The sequence below is a fragment of the Sinohyriopsis cumingii genome, chromosome 4 (assembly GCF_028554795.1).
Source record: "Sinohyriopsis cumingii isolate HCF-2022 chromosome 4, ASM2855479v2, whole genome shotgun sequence".
NCBI classification, from domain to species: Eukaryota; Metazoa; Mollusca; class Bivalvia; order Unionida; family Unionidae; genus Sinohyriopsis; species Sinohyriopsis cumingii.
This window is the reverse complement of record NC_142964.1, coordinates 142771624-142791175: the sequence shown is the minus strand read 5'-3', so window position 1 is coordinate 142791175 and position 19552 is coordinate 142771624. Positions and strand designations below refer to the sequence as shown.

Genomic DNA, 19552 nt, shown 5'->3' with positions numbered 1-19552 from the left:
AAAAAGACGTAACATTACTTGCAATAATCCACATACATCGCTGATCAATACTGAAGAGAGAGAAATACATGTATATTCCGACCTATATATCACCTGGCTAAAAGTCTTTTCTGTCTTGTAACTTTTTTCGGGTAAGTAGTCTTTCAAACCATTACACATACTATGATTTATTCCTCTGAGCCACTATCCAACATAAATGATCTACAATGAAGAGCCTACCAAAACTAATTTCTTAACCTATTCCTTTACTGGGAGAGAAACACAGCTGTTTTTGGACATGATTTGGGCTTTAAAGTGGAACCATTTTTAAATTTGCTGATCATTTATTACATATCTCTGGTGTTCCAAACAACAGCCACTGTACTTTTTTTTGTCGGCATGGTGACAGTCAATCTCTTCGTTTTCATTAAAACTTTGAAATTATATTAGATAAATTAGAACTATGATAATAAGTACCTCTAAATGAATAATTAAAAAATAACTGATATATAAACTCAAAAGAAGATATAAGAGGTGAAACTTAACTTAATTGTGAACGTGGACAAAAAAATGCATAGGAATAATGCAGACGGGTACAGTTTTCACATATATATTTTTTACATCTTTGAAGAAATAAGAATTTTATTCAAGAAGCTTCCTGTTTAAACTGTTTTGTTTCAATCAGATATTATATAAACGTTCTTTTGTAATCATTGCTTAATAAGTCACTTTTGGTTTATCCTCTTCAAGTTATATTGATATTAAACTGCAAATCCAATTGTTTACTTCGCTGGGGATTGTATAATTTTGTTTAATTTTGTATATTTTTTTTCCAAAATAGGACTAAATAGCTACCATGCTTTAATATTATAACACTGGTATTTTGAATACACACAAACTAAGATACTTTTTGCCGAATTTCATGAAAATAAAGTATATTACCAAGACCATCCATGTCTTTCTTAAACCACTCTCCAAATGTTTTGCAGGCAATTGTATTATTTTCCTCTCGTTTCAATTAGTGCCGCACTGTGCGATTGTCACCATGTTTATTCCTCGTCAACCCGGGATGTGTGAGAATATGTCTAGAGCAACATTAAAATGGGTCTTTCCCATCGTTATTGGGTGATCTCAACATATTCATGTTTGGGAGGAGGGGTCGGGAGGTTTTTTAAAAAATATAACTAAAATTATATTGGTATATAAAAAGCGGGGTTGGGGATACGCTATTATGATGAGGAGAGATATCTGCTAACGCTGCAGCCGTTCTACATTTTCTTGGACCATATTTTGTAAGTCTATTGAGAAAATGCTTAATTCGAAAATTTTCGATGACAACCTTTGACCAAGAAATAAATATCAAGATTACCACAGCTAACTTTGGTTTTCAATTCATATTTGAGCATTTGATGTTATGTCTTCTATCTTGCAATCACATGCACGCAATCTCCAAAAATGTTTTCGTTTTCGATTCATTTTTTTTAATTCTATGTTGTTTTAGATGATGATAAAGTGTGCTTGAAACAAATTACGTCATATTACCAAGAGAATGTATTACTAGAAATGTTATTTCAATCCCTTTTGCAAGTTTCCATCTAATGATATGAAAACCTGGTGATTCCATTGAATTTTGTTTTGTCAGACCATCTAATTAAATGAGAATCAGGGCTAAAATAATATGTGTAAAACGGAGCATGCATAATTATTTTGCACATAAAATATTGATTATTTACCCAACATTAGCTGGGGAGTTAGGGTGGTCGATGAAATCGTTAGGGGAGGGAGATAATGTTCGTAGTGTAATCAGTCTCCTTCGGGAAAGCAACTCGTGACACGTCGTTGCGGCGATACTCCGTGCAGTATGGGGGCCAGGTGTGTTACGATCATGCTTATTTCTATATATATATATATATATATATATATATATATATATATATATATATATATATATATATATATATATATATATAACTTCAAATTTATTTGAGGTAATGTGTCTTATGTTATTTTAGTTTAAAGTCCTGCCATGGCAAGAGTATTCAACGTGTGATTCCGATAAAATACGCTGAGTGGCATTTGTATTCGACTTTTTGTTAGTGATTTGACGTTAACGTCTTTTGGGACGTCACAAGTTGAATTCTCTCCACTCAATTTACTTCCGAACCACCACCACCCGTCGAGGTTAGGGCCTCTAGTGGCCTAAGCGCTCACCGTTACGGATCATTGCCATCTCACCTCTGCCTGCGTGGGTTCGAGTCTCGTGATCGGCCAATGTGGATGTGTGAGAAAACTTGCCAGTAGCTTTCGTGGGTCGGTGGTTCTTTCTGGGGTTTACCCGGGTTTATACTGGCCGCCATGTGCTGAAAAATGGCGTTAAACCCTACAACAACACAACAACCGTCGAGGTTAAGACGTTCGTGGGGAAAACTTTTATTCTCTAATAAGGCGTTCCTGGTTCTTTTTGCTGTTGTGTTTTTTTTTTTTGGGGGGGTATTTTATTTTCTGTTATTTTATTTTCTGCCCTTTCAGGTGCTGATAACCAATTAACTATCCGCACAGGTTATGTCTGAGGGTGGGGCTACTGAACCTAAAGCCAAAGTGCAGACCTGTCCATAAAATCCAAACCTACAGTAAACATTGAAGAGAATCGGCATTATAGCGTGTTTAACAAGCAACAAATTCCTTAGTTTTGTTTGTTTGCTTATTTTAGAGCATGGGGACAGGAAATCATAAACATGTTTCGTAAAATGTTGATTCTGAACTTCCATGTCAGCTGAAAGGGTAGAAAGAAAATTAACAAAGGTACCCCAAATCATGTCCTATGCAGATCGGATGATATTGAACTGAAACTTACCCCGAGTAGCTAATAACGTGAAACATGTAATATACAAATAGGAATACTCAACACTGCATCACCATATTCGAAATCAAACAAGACAATAATGCAATTTATCTGAAAAGAAAACAAAGAACCAATAGGCATGCAAAATATTAGCTTTAATTTATTTTGTATGTTATAATCTGTACGGAATAACACGGAAATTTGCACACCCCAAAAACATCAAGTTGTGTGTAAAATGTCAAAAAATCTACTGTTGTCTCTTGCGTGACAAAAGAGACACTATTCATTTTGTGTTCTCTAATGATACAAATTTTAAGAATAATGGTAATTTTTCTTTCCTACCTCGCACACTGCAAAGAAAATATTTTATACAGATGGAGGTAACTAGTAGCCTTGATTAAAACGTAGTTGCAATTTCAGATACCACCTTAAAAGAAATGTATGATAACTTACTGGTATGAATTAGAATGTACTGTGAAGCATTCGTGTTCTTCTTTTGTCCAGCAAATTAGTAACTTCAAACGACACTTGTGTTGGAATAACAAATCCAGACAGTCGCTTGAAATTCGTTCGCATTTGAACTTCCATCTACTTTTCTCAGGAAGACAGAAATTATAGTGTATGGGCAGACATCTACCAGCAAACTGTCTGCTTGATTTATAATTCTCATTTTTTAAAATTAATCTTATTTTTCAGCTCTCGCTTTTTATTTTTTCGAGCAATCGTGAACAATCAATCTTATTAGCTTGTGTTCGATACTCGCCCAGGCCTGTCTCGAAGTGTCCTTAGCTCCCATCTCATCGTCATTATATAGCCAGTAATGTGCTAAACGTGGCGTTAAAACCAACAAAATTAAACAACACTGCTAACTTTGTTACCATGTCATTTTAAGAAAGTGTACTACCTTAAATTACCCACGTACTTGTTGACTCTAAGTACAAACGTGAGGTGTCACCTTCGATACATGGTTTTTCTCCAGAACATTGAAGGAATACCGAATACGATAAGATATGAAATGTTTCTAATACGTCATTCACTTCAACTCTCGTACCAAATAATCGCATTTAGAATGAACGTAAATGTTTTAAACTAAACAAATAATAGCTTTAGATAGCAGTATATTATAAATAGAAAAATTATAGGTTACTTATCAAAGCTTGACAAAAGTCAATACTGAAGTTAAAGACATTTTTACTGTCATAAACTTTTGTTAACAAATGTAAGTATATCAGGTTCATCGTAGTAAGTTATATATGTCAGCACTGTGTTCGTGATAAGAGTTGCTTTATTTAGCCCACTGACTTAGGTGTGTGGCAAAGACGATTGTCATGATATTATCGATGTGCGTGGCTACCTTAGGCAGGTGCACCTGGTCGGTCGTACGTGTCAAAAATTAGGATCGTCTATGTCTCTGCCTTTTTTTAATCTGTGTTTGCTTTAACAATAATTGTAGGTTTTTACACTTTTGTTTGAATCATATTTTTAGATGGTGAACACAGAAGACGCGAAAGTACGATACGTAAAAAAATTTATAGAAAGGTAAAAATAGGATATTCGAATCATCTGAGTAATTCTGGTATATTAAATGACTTATTTCAGTACCATCTTGAACAGATTATATGTTTATATTTTGAGACAGAATCAACACTTACAGTTTTAAAGGTGAGTTCTGATCGATTATCATACTTAGTAAAGAATCAAATAGACAACAATAAAAAATGGCATTATCTGCATGCATTTTAAATTACTTCAATGTAGAAACTTTGTGCAATTTCAATAGAAGAATAAAATAATATTTAAATAATTGTCTGTGTGTATAAAGAAGCAAGTGTGTGTGTGTGTGTGTGTGTGTGTGTGTGTGTGTGTGTGTTCTAAAGACTCCTTTATTCCTTCCCCGATACAATCTCTTGACATGGCTTCCATTGTTATGTTTTTGATTTGCGGCTTAAATTGGGTATGTTCGTCCTATTTTTTATATATATGTCATCGGCTGACCTGGATATATTATTCTAGCCAAAATCTTATGCTGCTTACCACGATCATGTCCTGACGTCAACATGCAAAGCAGGGGTCGACATATTTCAGTTTTACGTTACTAGTCTGCATCCAATTTAATGCTGAACTATTCCTTCCAGTGCAGTTTTGTTTGAACTTTTCAACTGTGAATATATGTTTTTATGCTTATTTTTCTTTTTTAAACATCGTTCACTGACGCGGTCATAATATAGAGTGTCGTGAAAGAAAGGGGATAGAATTAGAAGGGAAAATTTTAAAAGCTCTTTCCAACGGAAAAAAGTAGGAATGTGGATAGAAATAAAATTATGCATATTTAACATTTGAAAAAGTAAACAAAATTTGAAACGGTGCCTTCAAATTCCGAAACAAGATACGTTTACTTACTCAACATATATCAATTTTTTACACATATACACACACACCATCCCCACCTCCACCTCATTCTACTGAACGAAAAAATCGAAGGAGCGAGAATAGTTCACATTTGATCATGCTGTCAGTGTAAGCCAGAAGCATTTGTCTGATAAATAATTTAAACATACGAGCTTCAAGAAGCTTGACGCACGGTTCCTGGAAAAAACATTGGTTATGGGGGTGGGGTGCAACCGGGCCCCGGGCCCGTAATGGAGCCGAACAACACATTTTAGTTTTATAAAAGAAAAATTTGTTTGAACAAGAACATGGGGAGGCCCGGATGTTTCTTACCCCAGGGCTCTTGATCGCTCTCTACGACCATTCTTATCCTTCCTCTTACCTTACAAGTGTCTAATTTCGTCATCATATAATTTCTCAAAATGAATCTCGGAAACTCTTGGGAACACATTTCAACGTATTATTGGTTATACATACAAACAAAAATAGCAGGCATGTAGAATTTTCTTCGCTATCAAAGACAAAGGCCCTAAAGGATAAAAACGAAGTCAGTTACCTACTCGAATGAGTCAGATAGCGGTGTTTGATTGGTTGAATGCAAAGGATGAACTTAAGTCCAAATTATAAATATTCTTAAATGTACGCATATAACTGAACAAGATTCCGTTGTCAGATTACATTGCATTCTGGTGGAGTTTCATTTCTTTTATCGAAACTGATGTTAACTAATGTTCCTACTAGTGATACTATAAAAAGTATAAAAATCACTTTGGGAACATTGTATCGAGTCAGTGGTGCCAGAAGATTTTAACTCCTACACAGCACGGTACAACCACCCATCTTTCTGGTACGGTCGTATCCCATAACAGTACAGTGTACCTGAACCGATTTACATGCTCATCTGTAATAAAATATAATAGTTAACGACCTTTCTGGTAAAGCTTTTCATTATTAAACTTGTAGTCTACTAAGAATCATGACCGAGAGGAAACAATTTGAAAATATGAAGTTGCAGATAACCGTGAACATTAATCAGATATTTTACTCTGTAGATGTTTGATTCAGTTTTTGAATTTATTTATTCATATAAATTTGACTGAACGGTTTTGATTTGAAAGAAACTAGATAAATCTTAATGCAATAAATGCACGAAATAAAGCATTGCGGCTGCTTCGAAACGTTATTTACATAGATATCAACCGACACCCCTAACGCCTCCGTGGCCTAATGGATAAGGCACCGGCCTCCTAAGCCGGGGATTGCGGGTTCGAGTCCCGTCGGAGGTGAAATTTATTTTCAAAATTTAATTCATTTATTTTTTATTTTTTTTATTGTTAAGGACAAAAACATTCTTTTATTATTATTTATTATTTTATTTTTTATTAATTATTTTTTGGCACCCTAGGATTTATAATCAATAAAATGCATATCTTGTCGAAAAGCCTTGGTGTATCTCTCGTTTTAGATTTACTGCGGCAGGTAGGCATTTCCTTGGTTAGTAATAACAGGGATCCCCGTTGTTCATGGTACATACACTCCAGCATCATGCAAACAATATTTTCTGAACATTTTATTCCTGCCTTTAAACTTCTAGAAGATATGCTCTCAAACAGTATCGGGTTGTCGGGGTGGCGGGTCGAAGTTGGTTTTGTTTTTGGGGAAGACGTTTGTTGCTTTTTTCCCCATGAATCTTATTTTATACTGATATATGGAAAGCGGGGTTGGGATGTGCTTCAATGATGAGGACATATGTCTGCTTACCGCTGCAATCGTTCTGAATTTTCTTGAACTGTAAGTACCTCCGTAGAAAACAAAACACACACACACAAACTTCTCACGTGAAAGACTAGTGCAAACCAACTAATTCTTAGATTACAGAAAATCATTCTGTGCTGTTGGGGGGGGGGGGAGAGGGGGTTAGAAGACACTTCCAGTACTGAGATATGTAGAAAAGTTGTCTTTTCCTTTCAGTTCTTCTTATAATGAACATACGTGCAATGGTAGTCAGCAGTATAACTCTGTTAAAATTGCTGTCGAGATTCCTACCTCCACAGTCACTTGAACTTTATTTTTCAGGAAATATCCTTTCACTGATTGACTAGGGTTGTACCTTATGGGGAAACACATCCAATTAGTATATATCCAGAACTGATAAATTCCAGAAAAGGGCAGCCGGAATAATACTGAAACTTCCTATTATGACTTGCTCGAATGTTTTGTTTTCACCTCTACAATGGCTATCCATACCCAAAATGTATTCTTTATTTTAAAAGAATCATGATATATAAGTCTGGAAACGATTTTTCTCCAGATTATATACCTAACCTAACTGAATTAAGATCATCAAATACTGAGTGTAACCTCCGATCGACAACTAATAGAGATCTCGCTTACGAGAAAAGGTCAAAATACTAAAATAAATAAATAAATATATAAACACTGATCAAATTCTGTATTTTATTTTGATGTTGAGGAGCCTTTTATTGTACAAACTGATCAATGGTGAATTTGTGTAAAGTCTATGTATGTATGTATGTATGTATGTATGTATGTATGTATGTATGTATGTATGTATGTATGAATGAATGAATGAATGAATGAATGTATATATACACCGTGGCATTACATCGTAAAGATTACGAATTTTCGAGTTTTCTCCATTTTTAACTCGTCCTTCTGTGCAAAAGCTACATAGAAATGCCAGAATGCAAAATGTTTACTCACGAAATATAGAACAACACTTCTGTAAATCATTTATGGCAACTCTTCTGACCTAGTGGTCATGAAAGTGATAATTCCTTTCCTGGAGATCTGTCGAAATTTTAAATTATATGAACCATTTATCTGCATAATTGTGTTCAACTAGTTTGAATGACAAAGAAAATATATAAATCTTTTATCAATCTTATTTATTGTACGTCTTTCGTTGTCAGAATAGTCTTCATTCAGGATTTCCTCATTTGTCAATCCGAATATCTTTTTTTCCTTGCCGCATTTGGGCAGTGTTTGCTGGATGAAATAATTCAATTTGCTTCCGTCGTGTTCGAAATCTTTGCATGGAATCTTCTTAACACCCATACTGTTCAACAATACAATAAATGTTGTGGTACCTTCAGAACCATGTGTCATGAATCAGTTTCACTTGACGCCTTTCATTCTAGTCAGCTAATAGTGCAAAAGGGCAGCAGAATAATATATGTAATTCAAAATAGCCTAGGACAATCTTGCCTTACCTAATTGACCGAGGTCAGTAGTGGTCAACCTAAAAGTAGTTCCGTCTGATCACACTGTCGAATCGTGTCGTCTATGTAATACTACATTACAAACTGGCGACCTCAGGATATAGTAAGTCTGCTACGGATCATACCGTATTTGATCAAATAAACGCTTATCAGATAGTTTCATCGGGAACACACACATATACACGCATACATACACACACACACGTGCACACACCCGCACGCGAGCACTCACTAGATTTCATAGATCCAGATCAGCCGGTTTCACTTTAAAAGAAAGAGAAGGGGAGGGGTAAGTGAGATCACATACACGGAGGTAAATGATGGATTACGCATGTACAAATCCTGGTCTAATATGTTTAGATCTGACGAATAAAATATGCTTAACAATGCGTTTCTAACCTACCTACGTGAAAGTTTCACTGGATAGTATAAATTTTGACCACACCACACCCGCTAATTTTTAAGGTAAAGCATTAGCCCGAAAAATACCAGCATCCTGCTTATAAATTCACAGAAACCCAATATGCGACTTCGTTTACATTTATTTTGAGTTAAGCTTGAAAATGAGTTGTCTTGTTTGATGGCTGCCTCTCAGAGAGGAGATCGAACGCATAACTTCAAGCTGCAACTGATCGGCCGGCTTGGTTAACGTATTTATTATGCACGTCTGCCACAGCGGTAAATACATCACAATCACAATGATAAAAGACGTGATTAGAAGCATGCCAATTTGTTGATGATTACGGGGTGATTAGAAGCATGCCAATTTGTTGATGATTACGGGGTGATTAGAAGCATGCCAATTTGTTGATGATTACGGGGTGATTAAAAGCATGCCAGTTTGTTGATGATTACGGGGTGATTAGAAGCATGCCAATTTGTTGATGATTACGGGGTGATTAGAAGAATGCCAATTTGTTAATGATTACGGGGGTGATTAGAAGCATGCCAATTTGTTGTAATACAAGGGAACTACAGATACGCAAGAGCCTCATGTTGACTGTTTGAGCCGTCTTGCCAGAGGAACATATATAAAAAAATACCTCTTTACTGTCAAAACTTAACGTAAACATGAGGTGATTGGGGTAATGCTGGTTCGTTGTAAAATCTATCCAATTTAATGCTGAACTACAAGGAATCAAACTGAATGCCGTAAAGAAATCTGACAACCATGATGTATACAAAAAATAAATCGTTTGCATCTTTCATGTAGAAAATATTCTATTTTTTCTGCAATCTTAGTCCGATTAAAATTCACCAAAAACATCTTTCCAAATAGATCTAAATCTGTTATGACTTTGATTTGTTTTACGAGTACAGCAAAGCATCTCTGTACGTTTTCTATTTGAATACTGCTTATTGACACAGATGTAAACACGGACGTTTGTGTGCGTTTTCCAGTTAAATACTGCATAGTGACACAGATATAAACACATGCGTCTCTGGGCTTTCTCCATTTGAATACTGCATAGTGACACAGACGTAAACACAGGCATATCGGGACGTTTTGCACTTGAATACTGCACAGTGACACAGACGTAAACATAGGCATATCTGAACGTTTTGCATTTGAATACTGCACAGTGACACAGACATAAACACAGGCATATATGGACGTTTCCCATTTGTATACTGCACAGTGACACAGACGTAAACACATGCATATCTGGACGTTTCCCATTTGAAAACTGCACAGTGACAAAGACGTAAACACAGGCATATCTGGACGTTTCCCATTTGAATACTGCATAGTGACACAGACGTAAACACAGGCATATCTGGACGTTTTGCATTTGAATGCTGCACAGTGACACAGACATAAACACAGGCATATATGGACGTTTCCCAATTGTATACTGCACAGTGACACAGACGTAAACACAGACATATCTGGACGTTTCCCATTTGAATACTGCACAGTGACACAGACGTAAATACAAGCATATCTGGACGTTTCCCATTTGAAAACTGCACAGTGACACGGACGTAAACACAAGCATATCTGGACGTTTCCCATTTCAATACTGCATAGTAACACAGACGTAAGGCGTTAGCTGACAACAATATTCGTTCACAACGGTTGCTTGTTTGCGGTGATGGACGTAAAAGGGTTTTTATACTCAACCTCATGTAATGTTCGTTCTTGGCCACCACTCGATATACATAAGGTTTGCTACCTTCCAATATGTTTATCCTTTAAAACCCCTACAAGTGCAATACAATCATGCTTCAAACTGCCGAAAGTGAATTTTTGCCTCTACTAACTTTAATTTTATCTGTATAATTTACAGATTTATTTTCATCTCCATACAACATTGTCAATAGACAAATATTTCAATACGTATATGAATAATTGCTAAAGTATGTAATAAAATGCCTACAGAGATATATTTGTGTACGAAACATCATCTCTCTTTGTCCGGGATTCAAATTTACAGAATTTTTTCTTTTCTACCTTTTCTATCAAAACTATACCGATATAGTTTGATGATGATGATGATGATGATGATACCCTAAAAAGTATCAAAGGCAAAAAATGGGACGTTTGGTTCTTCAATTAAAATTTCGCAACTGAGAAAATATGTTTGTACCATCAGTGACATACATACATACATACATACATACATACATACATACATACTTACATACAGTGATCATAAAAGTAATAGCGAATTTCGTTTCGCGTTTTCTTTTCAAATACACACATGCAAAATAATCATGTTTGTGTCTTGCATTAGTACTGCAGTTTTAAGTATAACAGAAATATAATTAAATATCGTCTTTGTTGTAGCTCTTCTTACTTCATGGCTTTGTTGACATTAGCGACCATTCCGGTGCCCTAGTGGTTAGAGCGTCCGCATCGGATGCCCCGCTATGTGCTCTGCATTAAGAGGTTAGTGTTAGGACTTGGTCAGCCTGGTGTCAGAATAATGTGAGTGGGTGGGACATCATGCTGTATGTCTGCGGCATGATGTCCCAGTGCTGGATATCACTATAAACTGCCACACTGCAGAAATCGTAGCGAATAACTGAAAAATTGGAAAAGCTACGTTAAAAATCCAAATCACAGACACAGACACACAGTTGACATTAGTTACATTGCTTGGAGTAACGACAAAAACAAAAATATTAACCCAACATTTGCAAACATTGCAAAGGTCTCTAACCATCTGAATGGTACTTTAAAAAGGGAGGGGGAACCAAAAGGATCACATTTATATGAAAATTGTGTACACTAAGCAGTCGCAATAAACTGTCGATATAAAGGGATGTAACTCAATTTTATGCAAAAAAAATTGTGCATGCAAATTTATTTTTTACCTCCCTTACCAAACACTCAGCATGGGGAAATAACTCTATCAACCTTAGGCTTTGCTCCCTATAACTTATAAGGGTAACAGAGCTATGTCCCTTGGATAAAACAAATCCAGGATCTCCAATAATGCACTCAGTTCGAAGATTAGTATAAAATATGATAATATAAAAGTTTGAGAACTTTTAAAATATAAAGGAGGGAAAGTTGTTAGTTTAATCTTATCAATAAAGTTTTAACTTGATGTTAGTTTTCTTTAATATTTTCTTCACTGTTACGTTATAAGAAACAGTGTACGATTGAATAAAGACCTCAGTCACTAAACATATATACTTGGCGTATCGATAAATTTGGTGTGTCTTTATAAATTTTCTGTATCTTGATACATTTACTGCATCTTGACAAGTCTGGCGTTTCTTGATACATTTATTGCGTCTTGATAAAATGTTCTGTATCTTGATACATTTACTGTGTATTGATAAATTTTCTGTATCTTGATACATTTACTGCGTCCTGATAAAATGTTTTGTATCTTGATACATTTACTGCGTATTGATAAATTTTCTGTATCTTGATACATTTACTGCGTCTATACGAGTACCTGAATGCTGCATCAAAAAAAAGAAAAACGACAACAAAAGCTTCCAGTTTCATTTGCGGATCTTTGTTTTTGTTGTTTTGTCTTGTCTTGCGTGTGAGTGTGTGTGTGATTTGGATTTTTAACGTAGCTTTAACAATTTTTCAGTCATATCGCTACGATGTCTGTAGTGGGGCTGTTTATAGTGACGTCTAGCACTGAGGCATCATGAGGTAGCATGATGTCCCACCCAGTCACATTATCCTGACACCAGGCCGACCAGTCCTAACACTAACCTCTTAATGCTGAGCGCCAAGCGAGGTTGCTATTAGTATCAGTTTTTAAAGTCTTTGGTATGACTCGGCTGGGGATCGAACCCACAACCTACCGTTTCCGAGGCGGACGCTCTAACCACTAGGCCACCGGAGCGATTATCTTGTCTTGGCAATGTACATGTATTTTTCGATATAATGGATTATTTCCTTTCTGAACATTAAATAAAATGACACATGATTTATAAGTTTCGATTTTTCATTTTAAAAAGTTTAAACATTTTGTACTGTAACAACTAACACTTTTTGCGAATTACTCCATTTAATTAAGCAACGGAACGGTCTTCTTATGGTGTACCTGCTCTCTCTCTCTCTCTCTCTCTCTCTCTCTCTCTCTCTCGCCTGGATCGTTCTTACTGAAATCCCTTCTTAATGTAGTTTTTTGTATGTAAACTATATTGCCTGACAAAAATTACATCAGATCTTGTCGCATGATGTGATACATAATTGTATCAAATCTAATCACATGATGTGATACGTAAATAGCATCAAATCTAATAACATGAAAAGAACATATCTTTATATTTCATTGCACTTACCGAAATGTATAGACGGTAAAAAGAACACATCTTACTGTCTCATAAAACATACCAAAGGGTATAAACGGTAAAAAAGAAAATATTTTCCTATTTCATTGCGCATACCAAAGGATATAGACGGTAAAAAAGAACATATCTTCTAATTCTACAGCACATAGCAAATATAAAAGACGTTAAAAAAGAATATATTTGGTGGCATATTACAAATATTTTTCACTTTCTTTATGAACTATTCAAACGATGTTGACATTGATTTATAACGTTCTGTTTACTTGAACATATTTCTATTTTTATTTGTCTCAGCGAAGTATTTTCCAAACAATTGATGTTACAAAGCTGTTTTCGTCCTACTATCATCTTTCTATACATAACAATTCTGCTATTGATTGGTTAACATATTTACTTTTTGTTATTGTTGATTAACTTTCAACTGAAATGTTTGGTAGAGAAAGTTGTGAGTTATCCATTTACCATGCACGAAAATAGCTGACAAAACGTTACACACGGTGATATGATTGCACGAAAGAAATACTGTCGATTTGATAGAACAAACAGTCACCTCAGTCTCCAGAGAGAGGGGTGGGGAGAGAGACCACGACTCGACTATGAATAGTTTTATTCGCTGATAGCATAACCTTCCTGTCTCAAAGTACATACCAAAGGGTATAGACGGTATACAAAAATCTAGTGACGTCTTTAAAATCATTGTCTTTTTATGAACGAAACAGAGTAGATGCCGACATTGATTTATCGCGTTTTATTTACGGATAAATATTTTGTTTTTTTTAATTACCTCAGTGAAATCGTATTTTACAAGTGATTGATGGTGCGGTTCATTTCTCGTCAGACTATCGTGCATAAAATCTGGTTAGAATACAATGCTTGGTTTTTTTGAGGGGTGAGATGCAATGAAGGCTGCCACATATTCTTTTGCAAAGCACGAACATATGCATACTAAATTTAACAAGCATTAATATAAATTCAAGTGGGCCGATTTGTTCACGTCAGAATGGCACTCACAACTGCAGAGGTGCTGGTACAACAACAACAGCAGCAACAACAACAGCAACAACAACAACAACAGCAATAATAATAGATTAATTAATTGATTAATTAATTAATTAATTAGAAGAAGATGATGATGAAGAAGGAGAACAAGAAGACGAAAAATACCCGGTGGTTGGCTAATCCAGTGTGAGCAACCGTTTCCGACAACGATGATGATGAAGCTGTACTAATAACCCGATGAACTCTGTGTATGATTAATGAAACGTGAACAAACACGATAATACCAATAACCCGATGAACTCTGTGTAGGATTAATGAAACGTGAACAGACATGATAATACTAATAACCCGATGAACTCTGTGTATGATTAATGAAACGTGAACAAACACGATAATACTAATAACCCGATGAACTCTGTGTACGATTAATGAAACGTGAACAAACACGACAATACTAATAACCCGATGAACTCTGTATGATTAATGAAACGTGAACAAACACGATAATACTAATAACCCGATGAACTCTGTGTAGGATTAATGAAACGTGACTAGACACGATAATACTAATAACCCGATGAACTCTGTGTAGGATTAATGAAACGTGAATAGACACGATAATACTAATAACCCGATGAACTCTGTGTATGATTAATGAAACGTGAACAAACACGATAATACTAATAACCCGATGAACTCTGTGTGTGATTAATGAAACGTGAACAAACACGATAATACTAATAACCCGATGAACTCTGTGTAGGATTAATGAAACGTGAACAAACACGATAATACTAATAACCCGATGAACTCTGTGTAGGATTAATGAAACGTGAACAAACACGATAATACTAATAACCCGATGAACTCTGTGTAGGATTAATGAAACGTGAATAGACACGATAATACTAATAAACCGATGAACTCTGTGTAGGATTAATGAAACGTGAACAAACACGATAATACTAATAACCCGATGAACTCTGTGTAGGATTAATGAAACGTGAATAGACACGATAATACTAATAACCCGATGAACTCTGTGTAGGATTAATGAAACGTGAATAGACACGATAATACTAATAACCCGATGAACTCTGTGTAGGATTAATGAAACGTGAACAAACACGATAATACTAATAACCCGATGAACTCTGTGTAGGATTAATGAAACGTGAACAAACACGATAATACTAATAACCCGATGAACTCTGTGTAGGATTAATGAAACGTGAACAAACACGATAATACTAATAACCCGATGAACTCTGTGTAGGATTAATGAAACGTGAATAGACACGATAATACTAATAACCCGATGAACTCTGTGTAGGATTAATGAAACGTGAACAAACACGATAATACTAATAACCCGATGAACTCTGTGTAGGATTAATGAAACGTGAACAAACACGATAATACTAATAACCCGATGAACTCTGTGTTGGATTAATGAAACGTGAACAAACACGATAATACTAATAACCCGATGAACTCTGTGTTGGATTAATGAAACGTGAACAAACACGATAATACTAATAACCCGATGAACTCTGTGTAGGATTAATGAAACGTGAATAGACACGATAATACTAATAACCCGATGAACTCTGTGTAGGATTAATGAAACGTGAATAGACACGATAATACTAATAACCCGATGAACTCTGTGTAGGATTAGTGAAACGTGAATAGACACGATAATACTAATAACCCGATGAACTCTGTGTAGGATTAATGAAACGTGAACAAACACGATAATACTAATAACCCGATGAACTCTGTGTAGGATTAATGAAACGTGAACAAACACGATAATACTAATAACCCGATGAACTCTGTGTATGATTAATGAAACGTGAACAAACACGATAATACTAATAACCCGATGAACTCTGTGTAGGATTAATGAAACGTGAATAGACACGATAATACTAATAACCCGATGAACTCTGTGTAGGATTAATGAAACGTGAACAAACACGATAATACTAATAACCCGATGAACTCTGTGTAGGATTAATGAAACGTGAACAAACACGATAATACTAATAACCCGATGAATCTGTGTAGGATTAATGAAACGTGAACAAACACGATAATACTAATAACCCGATGAACTCTGTGTAGGATTAATGAAACGTGAACAAACACGATAATACTAATAACCCGATGAACTCTGTGTATGATTAATGAAACGTGAACAAACACGATAATACTAATAACCCGATGAACTCTGTGTAGGATTAATGAAACGTGAACAAACATGATAATACTAATAACCTGATCACCTCTGTGTGACTTTTGGACTAGACAATCAGCATCCCGATATGTTCCTAATTTAGAACGTTAATAGTACATCTATATTTAATATACATATTTTACTTCTTTGAATTTCTTTATTTCCATGTTAATCCTTTGGGTTTTATTTTGAGTGAAAACTTGCATCCACTGGCAGACTCTCACCTAAAAATTTAATATTTAGTTAAAATATAAACTGACTTCATCACGTGACATATATACGTGCTGAATCGAAATTATAACATAACCGCTAAAAGTGTACATAATAGCAATTAGTCATACACATAGCCCATATTTACCAGAATAAGTGAATATTTGTAGTCATTGTCATCGTTGGTTGCTTAAATACTTGTTTTGTTGTTTATTTGGGGGTGGGGTGCAGCGCTTTCAAAATACAATGCCGAATAAATATGAGCTAAGTATCTTTCCCAAGGATACACTGAGGAAGTCAGCCAAGGTTGGTCTTTGTATATTTCTTATTTTAGATCAGACGCTTAAGTAACTGAGCTGCCGTGGAACACTAACTTTGTTGATGATCTACACAGTGTTATTCAAAACACGATTATGTGGTTTTGTGGGTTTCGGTACAAAAACAACGAAATAATCTGCTTATAACAGTATTGATGATATCACATGGGTTCAGAGACATGCATGTTTAAAGTTTTGGCAATTGTTATTTACTCCAGCCAACGGCGTTATGAAATAAATTAGATTAGTCATCAGTTACGGTACATCAATTTATGCAAAAAATAGAAGGTAGAGAATGAACATGGCTTCCTTAAATAATTCCAGTTTATAACTTACCATTCTTTATTTTCTTACCTTGTTATACTGAGAACAAGTGATATCAGTTAGAATTCTAAAATTAAGTGATAGCAATTGCATCACTGAAACTGAGTGAGATGAGTTCAACCACTGAATCAAGCGATAGCAATTCCAGCACTGATATCAAATGCCATGATTTCTACCAAACGAACTGACGAAGCTTGTAGGGAAGGGTATATATACATCTGAAACCATATCAGGAAAATAAGAACAATAGATGGAATCCACCAACATCGGTGAGCTTACATATAAACAAAGTTATTCTTCCTAGCATTCTTTATTTTGTTGTAATGATGGAATAAGCTAAGACAAGTGGAAATATAAAAACTAGTTGATTCCTTCATCTCATATTGAAGAAATTTCATTTTTTAATACATTTTTAAGAACCTTTTTTTTAAATATCTCAAGGTACCCTCAAACAATGAATATGTCACCGAAGATTGTACTCTTTTCTATTTCCTCCTTACCTGGCAGACATGAATTTATTCTTGATAATTAGCCAATTTCGGTTAAATATGATTTACATTCATTTTTTATGTACATGAATGAATTCTTCTTCTCAATGCTCATTCAAGAAAAGTACAGTCATTGAGAATATAAATGGTAGAGAACAGTTTCTGTGGCAAGAGCTACTCGTAATTTGCCCAGATTGTAGATGATTTCGATCACTGTAGACCTATGTCATACCAGCATCGGTTTTGATTATGTACCCAGAAACTCTGGCCAATCGATTCTGGATGACATCGTTGCTTGATTTTTTTATCTGTATGCCTAGGTTTGCTTCCTTTTTATAGTGGGTATAGAGTTCAGAAAATTGGTTTTCGAGTAAAGAAAAGTGAGTGCGAGTATAGAATCAGGAAGTGTGAGGCTCATGGTTAAAAAGGCGAGTAAAGAGGTAGGAAATGCGAATATCGAGTATAGAGAGACTAGTATCGCGGTTAAACATGCTAGTATCAAGTTTTAAAAAGGCGAAGATCGAGTCATAGAATCGTGATATTAATAATAATAATAACAATAATAATAATGATAATAATAACGTGAGTAAATATTATCGTAATAATTGCACATGGGCGAATAACTGATGACTGGCTGTAATTTTGATAAGGCTGCAAAGGGAAGATAACAGAAGATCATCGTAAACATCTGCAATATAAATGCAAGAAATCATATTGTATTTTTCTAATTGTGTGATACATGTACATAAATTTAAAAGAAAAGAACCCTAAAACCTGTCTGGGGTAAATAGAAGTTTCGTGATATCGAGTTGATGATAAAACGGCTTCTCGAATTTTGAAGGCTTTTATAACCGTCATGGCTATATCAATCTTCAGAATATATCATTTTGTATAAAAGTTCAACACTTTTCTAAAGTTGGATTTTATATATAAAGTTGGGTAAATATTTTCTTCTGAATTCTCCATAAAACGGACAAAAATGAAATTCATTTCCATACTATCATTACAGATGTGCCACAATCTTTCTTCGTAACAAATATTTTCATGTCTTCTTGAATTACTTCTTATTTGAAAATTACACTCTTTAAACCTAGTGATTACGTAACAAAAATCTATATTTCCCAACAATTCTTGATATCTTTGACAAGTGAATTTCGTTCTCAATAACCTATAGAAACGCAGTCTTTCCATTGATTTAATCTCATCTTGAAGTTTATGCCTAAATATGTCTTTACATCTCTGACTAAAAATTCTAAGAAATGTGTTTTCATCATCTACGCCCTGACTTTACCAAACAGTACCAAATCCATTAGTGGACACAATCTTTTTAACCTCGTTTGCCCAGTGATCACGTATCGTGGAATAATATTTCCCCCCTGGCGTCAATCCATGGTACTAAACTAATTATGTTAGTGGTGTTCGAGTGAACCCAATGAAATACCTAATGCTGTAACACCGATACGACCAACACTATTTCCGTTACTTGTCGAATATGTCAGCACTATTAGAACAATAATAACCAAAATTAGTATTTAAACAAAGAAAGGCATACATTAGCCCGGCTCATAACCGTGTATTTCCTGGCAAAGACACAGGAAGTCTGAGATTTATCCCGGCTCATAACCGTGTATTTCCTATATCTCCTGACACAGACACGGGAGGTCTGAGATTCTTGAGACGACTATTACTATCTGAATATCCTGTTTTGTTTTGTTGTCTCTTTTCTATGTTAGTTTTGCAAACACAAATGT

At 35.1% G+C, this 19552-nt stretch overlaps 1 non-coding gene across 1 annotated transcript; it reads left to right on the top strand.

The window, feature by feature from the left end:
* The first annotated feature begins 6422 nt into the window (after nt 1-6422).
* On the top strand, nt 6423-6495 carry Trnar-ccu (transfer RNA arginine (anticodon CCU)). The gene has a single exon. It is a non-coding gene; the product is annotated as a tRNA-Arg (tRNA).
* The last annotated feature ends 13057 nt before the right edge of the window (nt 6496-19552 follow it).